The sequence below is a fragment of the Procambarus clarkii genome, chromosome 43 (assembly GCF_040958095.1).
Source record: "Procambarus clarkii isolate CNS0578487 chromosome 43, FALCON_Pclarkii_2.0, whole genome shotgun sequence".
NCBI classification, from domain to species: Eukaryota; Metazoa; Arthropoda; class Malacostraca; order Decapoda; family Cambaridae; genus Procambarus; species Procambarus clarkii.
This window is the reverse complement of record NC_091192.1, coordinates 36903028-36914566: the sequence shown is the minus strand read 5'-3', so window position 1 is coordinate 36914566 and position 11539 is coordinate 36903028. Positions and strand designations below refer to the sequence as shown.

General features: G+C 47.7%; 1 protein-coding gene across 1 annotated transcript in view; it reads left to right on the top strand.

Moving 5' to 3' along the window:
• LOC138350032 (FYVE, RhoGEF and PH domain-containing protein 6-like) overlaps nucleotides 1-11539 on the top strand; it is a 64148-nt gene that overhangs the window by 2913 nt on the left and 49696 nt on the right. The window lies entirely within an intron of this gene.

Sequence of the window (11539 nt, the reverse complement as noted above, 5' to 3'; positions counted from 1 at the left end):
TTCACGCACAATTTCCCCCCATCTGAAATGGCAGCTGTCCCTGTCTTGCCCCCATGGTGTCCGTTACGTTGTGGAGATATGTTCACAACCTACATGATACTTATATGGGCATAACCGAGATGAATGGGGAGACCTTGTTTCAAATGAGTGAACACAACACGAAGGAGTATCGGCGAATGCATAAATGACGCAGAAAGACGAGAGGAAGTAGGTCACGAGTAGTCAACAATTGTGGATTGATCATATAAGAAGGATTTAACATTTCAAGAGCTGGATCTCACTCCCCGCACACACTCCCCGCACACACTCCCCGCACACACTCCCCGCACACACTCCCCGCACACACTCCCCGCACACACTCCCCACACACACTCCCCGCACACACTCCCCGCACACACTCCCCGCACACACTCCCCGCACACACTCCCCGCACACACTCCCCGCACACACTCCCCGCACACACTCCCCGCACACACTCCCCGCACACACTCCCCGCACACACACTCACTGGATAACACTAGCAAGACTGGGTTTAGAAACTTGAACAAGTAATCATTCAACACTATATACCGTTTATGTCAGACAAAATCGGGAACACGTAGCCCCAGCTTGATATCATCAAACACACAGTGATAGTGGACACAATCTGAAGAGATCTGCTACTATAGGTAAGAGGAAACGCTAAAGAATTTAAGCCTTCCACCATTAAAATAATTGCAATATTATCTTCCAGATAAAATAAAGATGACAAACACGATTGCAACTCATTAAATACATATGGGAACTGGCGGGGTGGACTAAGATTATTACATCTGAATAACCAACCATGCCAACCCTGGGCCTCGGCCCTACAACCATACATAAACACACAACAAAACATTTAAAATGGGCGGGAGACGAACAAGGGAACAGCTCAAGTGAAAACTAAGTACCCGCATCAGCCACGGGGATACTAGGGGAAAAAACTCGAATGCCAGATTGTATGAATGTGGAATAAATAAAGTGATGGAGGCAAACTCCACACGGGGGTTTAAATGTCACTACTCTCAGAGTGAGATTGATAACCTGTTACCTGTACAAGAGTCGACTCAAGGTTGAATGTCGAGACCCAAGAGCTGGCGTTCAGCCCCCAAACACAGTTACATGGGTTAGTATTTTATCACAAGTCGAGCCTGGCCTCAGGCCCAGCTTGGCAAGTAGAAAAATTCCCAGAACTCTCTCCAGGTATAACCCCAGTACACACACAAAGCCGAGTGGACAGGGCTCTGGGGTCGTAGTACTAAGGGCCTGGGTTCTCTCCAGGTATAACCCCAGTACACACACAAAGCCGAGTGGACAGGGCTCTGGGGTCGTAGTACTAAGGGCCTGGGTTCTCTCCAGGTATAACCCCAGTACACACACAAAGCCGAGTGGACAGGGCTCTGGGGTCGTAGTACTAAGGGCCTGGGTTCTCTCCAGGTATAACCCCAGTACACACACAAAGCCGAGTGGACAGGGCTCTGGGGTCGTAGTACTAAGGGCCTGGGTTCTCTCCAGGTATAACCCCAGTACACACACAAAGCCGAGTGGACAGGGCTCTGGGGTCGTAGTACTAAGGGCCTGGGTTCTCTCCAGGTATAACCCCAGTACACACACAAAGCCGAGTGGACAGGGCTCTGGGGTCGTAGTACTAAGGGCCTGGGTTCTCTCCAGGTATAACCCCAGTACACACACAAAGCCGAGTGGACAGGGCTCTGGGGTCGTAGTACTAAGGGCCTGGGTTCTCTCCAGGTATAACCCCAGTACACACACAAAGCCGAGTGGACAGGGCTCTGGGGTCATAGTACTAAGGGCCTGGGTTCTCTCCAGGTATAACCCCAGTACACACACAAAGCCGAGTGGACAGGGCTCTGGGGTCGTAGTACTAAGGGCCTGGGTTCTCTCCAGGTATAACCCCAGTACACACACAAAGCCGAGTGGACAGGGCTCTGGGGTCGTAGTACTAAGGGCCTGGGTTCTCTCCAGGTATAACCCCAGTACACACACAAAGCCGAGTGGACAGGGCTCTGGGGTCGTAGTACTAAGGGCCTGGGTTCGGTTTCCGGTCGATGCAGAAACAAATGGGCAAAGTTTGTTTCAACTGAGAAACAATGTCAGTCTAAAGTCAACAAACTAGAGAAACTAAAGTCAACAGTGAGTTTACTGCTAGGTTTCAGTTCACCTAGCAGTAAATACATATCTGGGAGTTAGACAGCTGCTATGGGCTGCATCCTGGGATGTGTGTAAGAAACATCTGTAGTAGATATAATTGAGGAAAATAGATCGGGAATTGGTAAATTAGACAACCGACCGTTAGAAAGGCGGGGTCCAAGAACTAACAGCTGTACCCAGTAGGCACAAATAGTAAAAACACACATGCATGCACCTGTCACACACACCTGTAAATACACACATGCATGCACCTGTCACACACACCTGTAAATACACACATGCATGCACACATACACTAGTTACAGGTAGAATGAAATAACTCACAGTGTAACATATTCCTGTAAGAGAAGTCAATAGGTAGTTCTTCTGAGGTCTTGAGTAGTTGTGGAATTCACGGGCATAGCACAGCGGACGCGACGAGGCTAGGCCTGTAACCCTGCACATAATCCCCCACACGAGACATAGTTCAGTGCACCGTGGGTGCAGTAAGGCCCACACACTGTCCCGTGTGGGGAAAAAAATAATAGTAGAAACAGTTGATTGACAGTTGGCAGGCGGGCCGAAAGAGCAGAGCTCAACCCCCGCAAGCACAACTAGGTGAGTACAACTAGATGAATACACACTACCACTCCCACAGGACTCTCAAAAATGACAAAGTAAAATGAGGCAAGGTAAAGTTGACTTCATTACTGAGCTGCTTCCTATAACAGCAGGTGTGTGTAGCAAACAGGTGCGCGAGTGATCTTCCTGCGGGAAATGAGTCAAGGTGAATGAAATCGTGAGAAAATGTTCCTGTCTAGAGCATGGTAATACTGACTCACCTAAGTATGAGAAACGTTTGGCCTCGCCTAAGTGATACTGGCATGGTTACACGAGACAAAATGTGACCAGTGTTCATCCTTCCAACAGATTTAGTATGTACAGCTGTAGTCAATTTTAAATAGATTGTAAATGTTCATATGGCGGTCTACAATGTCTGTCAGCATTAATAATTTTGTCCGTCATCGTTTTAATGTTTAAAGTTCTATTCCCCAATAATTAATAACTAATATGCCAATAAAATCAGGGTATTAGCGCCCAAATCTAGATAAACATTGCCAGAGAATAGTGTAAAATACACGTGACACATCCCGCATTCTTTGTGTCTGGGGCTCATGAGGTCCCGGTGATCTTAATTTTATGAACTCTAGACTTAACTAGCTAGATCTTCAGTGTTATAACTTGCTTAGCTAAACGAATTTAGGAGTTCCGTTCCAGACCCCATCCTGTGCCTCTGTAACCTTTCCACTACCATCCACATGATGGGTATGGGGTCCACTACCACCCACGGGATGGGTATGGGGTCCACTACCACCCACGGGATGGGTATGGGGTCCACTACCACCCACGGGATGGGTATGGAGTCCACTACCGCCCACGGGATAGGTATGCCCAGCTTGATAAATGAGCTAAGCTGAAGCCGTTTTATGTAGGTTACTAATTAGGCCTGATTAACGTCACTATACTGATGTAATATTGTCGAGTGTCAAGAGCTATTAGGCTTATCGAGGTCTCCTCTAGCCAAGTGAGGTTGACGGCGGTCGCCATCCAGTTATTGGCCCAGCCCAAGCTGTACTTAACCAAACTGACAATTTATATATAAATCACTTAAATTAACTGCGCCGCGACAATTTTTTGCAGGGAGACTCCTACGCGGGCCCCAAGCCTATGGCTGGCCCACTAAGTTTTATTCAGGATAAGTATGTACGACGCGTATGTTGGCTTCAATAAGATTATGTCCAATGTGTTTAACAACTGCGCCGTTCAATCCCAGTTGCAATCTTACTTCGTTTGTAACTCTGCACTTTGTTAATAAGGTTGCAATGGTCTGTCGGGCTTTTCCTCACAATGGTGGCAATCCTCTCTTCTGGCGCTTATAAGCCTATACCACATGCCCATGGGTAGCCAAGCTCGATTGATATATCGTTCAGTAGAAAGTTATTTTGAACTGTCTTGTAATAAAAAAAACTAGTTACTCCCCCCATCCCCCCCCCCCCCCCTACCGTTATCTTCACGCTCCCTCTCCCGGGAGCCGCGGCCAGTTGACTCAGCGTGTATTAGTCATCCCCGAGGATTTCGTCATTGACTGCTCACGCTAGATAACTGTGTGATCTAGTACCTCGCGGCTCTGTTTCTCACAGCTCTGTGTCTCGCGGCTCTGTACCTCACAGCTCTGTGCCTCACGGCTCTGTGCCTCACAGCTCTGTGCCTCACGGCTCTGTGCCTCACAGCTCTGTGCCTCACAGCTCTGTGCCTCACGGCTTGGTACCCCGCAGCTCTGTAGCTCACAGTTTCTGTGCCTCATAGCTCTGTGCCTGGGGGCACCACCACCAAGCCTCACAGTTAACAAAGTCGCACGACATTCCTCTTTCATGATGAATGTAGAAAATTATGTTAATTTTCAAAGGTATTGTACTCTGCGTTGAAGGTCCGTCTTGTAACTAATTTGTCAATACTTCAGCCGGAAACGTTTCACAAGGGATGGCTTGTAAAACATAAATATATATATATATATATATATATATATATATATATATATATATATATATATATATATATATATATATATATATATATATATATATATATATATATATATATATATATATGGCTACGATTAGGAGTGGTTGTGTCAGGTTAGGTTTGGTTACGCCAGGGTTAGATTTATGTGGAATTAAAATTCCGGTTTACTTACGGAATAAAGGTATACCCAGCGTTGGAGGAAAGGTTTATTTTGGAAGCCTAGTTCACGCTGGTTCTCTTCAGTTTTAAAGTAATGTTATTTTTGTCAAGTGTATGAAAAATGTGGCTGTGCGTAGCTAAAGTGTACTGAAATATACATTTCGTTAAAAAAAATATGGGGGTGTGAATGATAATATGGGGGGTGTATTTTGTAGCCTAATTGGTATACTGTAGTGAGTGTGAGCAGGTGAGATTGAGAGGGAGCAGCCTAAGAACTATCGCAGCCCGTGGGGTGTACGGTGCGCGTGTTGTCTTACTGCCCCGGCCTTCCCACTGTGGTAAATTAATGCAGCTCACGAACTGTTGTGTGGCGGTGGCGGTAAGCCGTATGGTGATGGAGTGATGAGTAATTTCACTGTTCTATCCGGTTTGGATGCGTTATGTGGTGGCGGGCTTCATTTAAATGAATGGTGACCCACAGGAAGCGGCGGGTAACCACTCCAACTCTTTCTCCAGTCAAAAAATGATGACGAACAGCTGAGGTTAGAATGAGTCTGGTACAACAACACAACAGGTTTGATTTAGCATTGTAAGACATGTATAACCAGCAGCGGTAGCTTTCAGAGACCAACACCTGATCACCCTGTTGGACCAAGCGCTCACAAGTCAAGCCTGGCCCGGGCCGGGCTTGGGGAGTAGCACTCCCAGAACCCCATCTTGGTACAACACCACGCAGGGGAAGATAAGAAATATGAAGAGTTTTGCACCAATTACTCTGGCTGACCTCGCCAGAGGTATCTGTCATTTCTTAACGCGTCAAATGTTGTGAATTCTACTTTAGATTTTGTAGCCACTTATTTTTTAAGGCCTATAAATTATATGAAAACGCATAACCACGAAGGAAAAATGAAACGAGAAATTACTTGAGCGCTTTCGAGTATATAAACACATGATCAAAAATATACTTTTGATCATCTTAATTATAGACCTGCATCGTTGGCATTTATACCGTTGGTTACGATAACGTAAAACACGCGACTTATCGCTTGAGATGACGGCTTGAATGATAAGCTTCAAGTAGTTTCCTTTCTGGGGTTATTTAGCTGTACAGCATTTATCTTCCAAAAATCTTCACCAGTGCGACATCTTTGTTATGTTAATCATACTTCAGTACATAATCACCGTGCTGCTAACCTAATATATATGAAGGCTGTAGAATTTTAGGTCAAAAACTAGTTATCATTCACCTAATACCCTCATCTGGCAGGATGATTGGCCAAACACAGGATGAGGCTAGTCATAAGCACAAGGTGACTGTGAGGATATTAAACATCCGTCAGTGACTAACAATAATAATGGTGGACATTAAAGTTCCCGACGAACATATCACAGTTATTGTAAACCAAAAAAACTAAATTTTGTGCAAAATAGAGCCGAGTACCTCAAGACACCGTTACTGTTTCTCATCTTGACATGAGATACACACAGTCACACACCACAGTTTCCTCTCACACTTTCCGGACGATGATAAAAGCTGCATGGAAACTGCTTGGCAAGAAGGCACTCAGAACCTACAATCAGATATTTGTATTCGTCTGACACATTGTTCTGTGTTCTCTCGTCTTGAACACTGTTCTGTGTTCTCTCTCACCCGGACCAGCCGTGTCAAGTCACAACAGGGGGGAAAAAAAGAGCCATATATTTTGGTCGACACGGGTCATTATGGAGGTCCCTTCTCCACCCAGGGGTCATTATGGAGGTCCCTTCTCCACCCAGGGGTCATTATGGAGGTCCCTTCCCCACCCAGGGGTCATTATGGAGGTCCTTTCTCCACCCAGGGGTCATTATGGAGGTCCCTTCTCCACCCAGGGGTCATTATGGAGGCCCCTTCCCCACCCAGGGGTCATTATGGAGGTCCCTTCTCCACCCAGGGGTCATTATGGAGGTCCCTTCTCCACCCAGGGGTCATTATGGAGGCCCCTTCCCCACCCAGGGGTCATTATGGAGGTCCCTTCTCCACCCAGGGGTCATTATGGAGGTCCCTTCTCCACCCAGGGGTCATTATGGAGGTCCCTTCTCCACCCAGGGGTCATTATGGAGGCCCCTTTCCCACCCAGGGGTCATTATGGAGGTCCCTTCTCCACCCAGGGGTCATTATGGAGGCCCCTTCTCCACCCAGGGGTCATTATGGAGGTCCCTTCTCCACCCAGGGGTCATTATGGAGGTCCCTTCTCCACCCAGGGGTCATTATGGAGGTCCCTTCTCCACCCAGGGGTCATTATGGAGGTCCCTTCTCCATCCAGGGGTCATTATGGAGGTCCCTTCCCCACCCAGGGGTCATTATGGAGGTCCCTTCCCCACCCAGGGGTCATTATGGAGGTCCCTTCTCCACCCAGGGGTTATTATGGAGGCCCCTTCTCCACCCAGGGGTCATTATGGAGGCCCCTTCTCCACCCAGGGGTCATTATGGAGGCCCCTTCTCCACCCAGGGGTCATTATGGAGGTCCCTTCTCCGCCCAGGGGTTATTATGGAGGCCCCTTCTCCACCCAGGGGTCATTATGGAGGCCCCTTCTCCGCCCAGGGGTCATTATGGAGGCCCCTTCTCCACCCAGGGGCCATTATGGAGGCCCCTTCTCCACCCAGGGGTCATTATGGAGGCCCCTTCTCCACCCAGGGGTCATTATGGAGGCCCCTTCTCCACCCAGGGGTCATTATGGAGGCCCCTTCTCCACCCAGGGGTCATTATGGAGGCCCCTTCTCCACCCAGGGGTCATTATGGAGGTCCCTTCTCCACCCAGGGGTCATTATGGAGGCCCCTTCTCCACCCAGGGGTCATTATGGAGGCCCCTTCTCCACCCAGGGGTCATTATGGAGGCCCCTTCTCCACCCAGGGGTCATTATGGAGGCCCCTTCTCCACCCAGGGGTCATTATGGAGGTCCCTTCTCCACCCAGGGGTCATTATGGAGGCCCCTTCTCCACCCAGGGGTCATTATGGAGGCCCCTTCTCCACCCAGGGGTTATTATGGAGGTCCCTTCTCCACCCAGGGGTCATTATGGAGGCCCCTTCTCCACCCAGGCGGTCTCTGTCTACTTCTCGACCTCTGCCTTATTACCTCCGAGGCTCGCCCTCTTTAACGCCATGGTTGACCTCTCCACCTTTCTCCCTTCTACCTCCAGATCCCTCGTCTCAGTGTGTTTACGACAGGTTGGCAATTGACAAATTATGTATCAATTCAATTTCGTTCTTTATTGTGCACCCCATACCCATCCCGTAGACTGTGGTGGAAAGGGTTACAGAGGCACATAATGGGTTCAGGAACTAAACCCCGGAGTTCATTTAGCTAAGCAAGTGAGAATATTTTGAAGCTAGTTACACAATTATTAATGTTATATATACATGTATACATATATATATATAACTGAAAACTCACACCCCAGAAGTGACTCGAACCCATACTGCCAGTAGCACTCTGCAACTGGTGTACAGGACCCATTAACCACTCGACCATCATGAGCGGATAAAAGATGATGGTAGCCGAGGCTAATTCCCCATGGTTAGTGGTTATGGGGTCCTGTACATTAGTTGCAGAGTGCTACTAGCAGTATGGGTTCGATTCACTTCTGGGGTGTGAGTTTTCAGTTGCATATAGTCCTGGGGACCATTCAGGCTTGTTTGCATTTGTGTTCCTCACGTGTGCCCCAAAGAATGAGGTGATTTGATAAAATACCATGCCCAAGATTACCATCAGAGTGCCAGCGGGATGATGGGGAATTAGCCTCGGCTACCATCATCTTTTGTCCGGTCATGATGGTCGAGTGGTTAAGGGGTCCTGGGGTCCTGTACACCAGTTGCAGAGTGCTACTGGCAGTATGGGTTCGAGTCACTTCTGGGGTGTGAGTTTTCAGTTGCATATAGTCCTGGGGACCATTCAGGCTTGTTCGCATTTGTGTTCCTCACGTGTGCCCCAAAGAATGAGGTGATTTGATAAAATACCATGCCCAAGATTACCATCAGAGTGCCAGCGGGATGATGGGGAATTAGCCTCGGCTACCATCATCTTTTGTCCGGTCATGATGGTCGAGTGGTTAAGGGGTCCTGTACACCAGTTGCAGAGTGCTACTGGCAGTATGGGTTCGAGTCACTTCTGGGGTGTGAGTTTTCAGTTGCATATAGTCCTGGGGACCATTCAGGCTTGTTCGCATTTGTGTTCCTCACGTGTGCCCCAAAGAATGAGGTGATTTGATAAAATACCATGCCCAAGATTACCATCAGAGTGCCAGCAGGATGATGGGGAATTAGCCTCGGCTACCATCATCTTTTGTCCGGTCATGATGGTCGAGTGGTTAAGGGGTCCTGTACACCAGTTGCAGAGTGCTACTGGCAGTATGGGTTCGAGTCACTTCTGGGGTGTGAGTTTTCAGTTGCATATAGTCCTGGGGACCATTCAGGCTTGTTTATACACACACACACAATCATTTACACAAATATATTATATATCAGGACTAGTGTCCAGGCACCAGTTCTTGTGGGAACTTTCACCTCTGTTACTGGGCTACGCCTCCCGCAAGTAGGCCTAGGCTCTGTGGTTGGTCACATGGTGCCCAGGGGCATAGTCAGTATGCCTTAGACGGCGGAGCTTAATAGCAAGTCTGTGTAATTCTTTAAAGAAATCTTAAGTGTGTGTTGGGGCTCTATATAGGGAATATTGTGTTTACGTCCAGGGTAAAACGGATGTCCATCTTCTCCCGTTCGCAGTAGAGGAGTTAGTTTAGTTCATTTATTATGCACCCCATACCCATCTTGTGGGCGGTAGTGGAAAGGGTTACAGAGGCACATAATGGGCTCAGGGACTGAACCCCACAATTCATTTAGCTAAGCAAGTTACAATCTTGATGAGCTAGTTACAAAATTCAGTACAAGTCGTCACAGCAACAATGGGTTCGAGATCGACCACAAGTACAGTTTCTAAATTAAGCAACTGACATATGTGGAGAGCTAGTGTCACAATTGATATGTTTGTCCTGCACACCGCCCCCCCCCCATCCAGTGGGCAGCGGTGGATAGGTTACAATCACTTAGTTACTACCTACAGTTAGCAAACTGGGAATATTTGGCTAAAATTTCTGGTAGCAGATCATTTTGAATGAAATATTTACACATCGCTGGAACGTTGGTTATAGAATTGTCTCTAAATTCACGTATCTTTTCGCACTCCATCACAGTGACGGAGGGTGTGCGAATAATTTTGTTGACACAGTTTACATTTGGTCAGGTCTACATCAGCAGATAATGAGAATTCCCAGAGATACTTGTAACCGAGTCTAAGCCGTGCAGTAGTAACATCTAGAAGTCTGCTGATTTTATTGGATGATCCATAGATAAATGGCTCCTCTTGCATGATAGTATGATGATAGATGGAATTACTGGTGTCAATTTCACTTTGCCTCAGATCTACAAGATCTTGTTGAAGTTCTCGGTGTACTGCTGCTCTCAGATTGCTCATTGACAATCCAAGGTTACACTCAACGGTTCCTTTAAAGGCAGATTCTTTGGCTAACTTATCAGCTCTATCATGCATTCGGAGGCCAACATGAGATGGAGACCACATGAAATGGACTCTCTTACCATCCTTAATAATTTTGTTGTATTTGTGTCTGGCTTCGGACACGAGCATGTCAGTAGAGGAGTGAGGTTCTTTGTGATTTAATTATTAGTAATTCAACCCAGGTTGAAGTAATCAAGTTAGGATCACTGCTGCCCAAGAGGCCTGGTCGAGGACCGGGCCGTGGGGACGTTGAGCCCCGAAATCATCGCAAGCTTGGATACAGTCAAGTGGGCTAGTTGAGTGTATCAGATTTGGTTATTAAATTAAACTAGAATGAAAGCAGTATTTATTTACGATAATTTCATAGTATTAGGATAAAGCTAGGCTACCATTAGGCTATGCCTAGGCTATGATAAGGTTAGGAGGGTCACATGGAATGGAGACAGCCAGATGGGTGAAAGTGAAGCATTAGACGAGAAATTCCTGCCCCAGGAGGCTACAGGAGCCAGTAACAATGACTCAAGTGAGGTGTAATGTGTGTGCGCGCGCGTGCATGCGTGTTGGGAATGCAAGGACACACAGGTGTGTGTGTGTGTGTGTGTGTGTGTGTGTGTGTGTGTGTGTGTGTGTAGAGTATACCTGGCTCAAGACCGCTGGCGAACACCAAGATAAGATAAACACACAATGGCTGCGAAAATGTTTCTTATCAGCAGTTGGCATCTCATCCCAGCGATGCTCAGGCCGTGTTTGTAACGTTATAATGAAGCGTGACAGGTGTGGCAGCCTGTTGCTGGTACCCTGGGTATGGGGAGGGTGGTGTTGCTGGTACCCTGGGTATGGGGAGGGTTGTTGCTGGTACCCTGGGTATGGGGAGGGTGGTGTTGCTGGTACCCTGGGTATGGGGAGGGTTGTTGCTGGTACCCTGGGTATGGGGAGGGGTGTTGCTGGTACCCTGGGTATGGGGAGGGTGTTGTTGCTGGTACCCTGGGTATGGGGAGGGTGTTGTTGCTGGTACCCTGGGTATGGGGAGGGTGGTGTTGCTGGTACCCTGGGTATGGGGAGGGTTGTTGCTGGTACCCT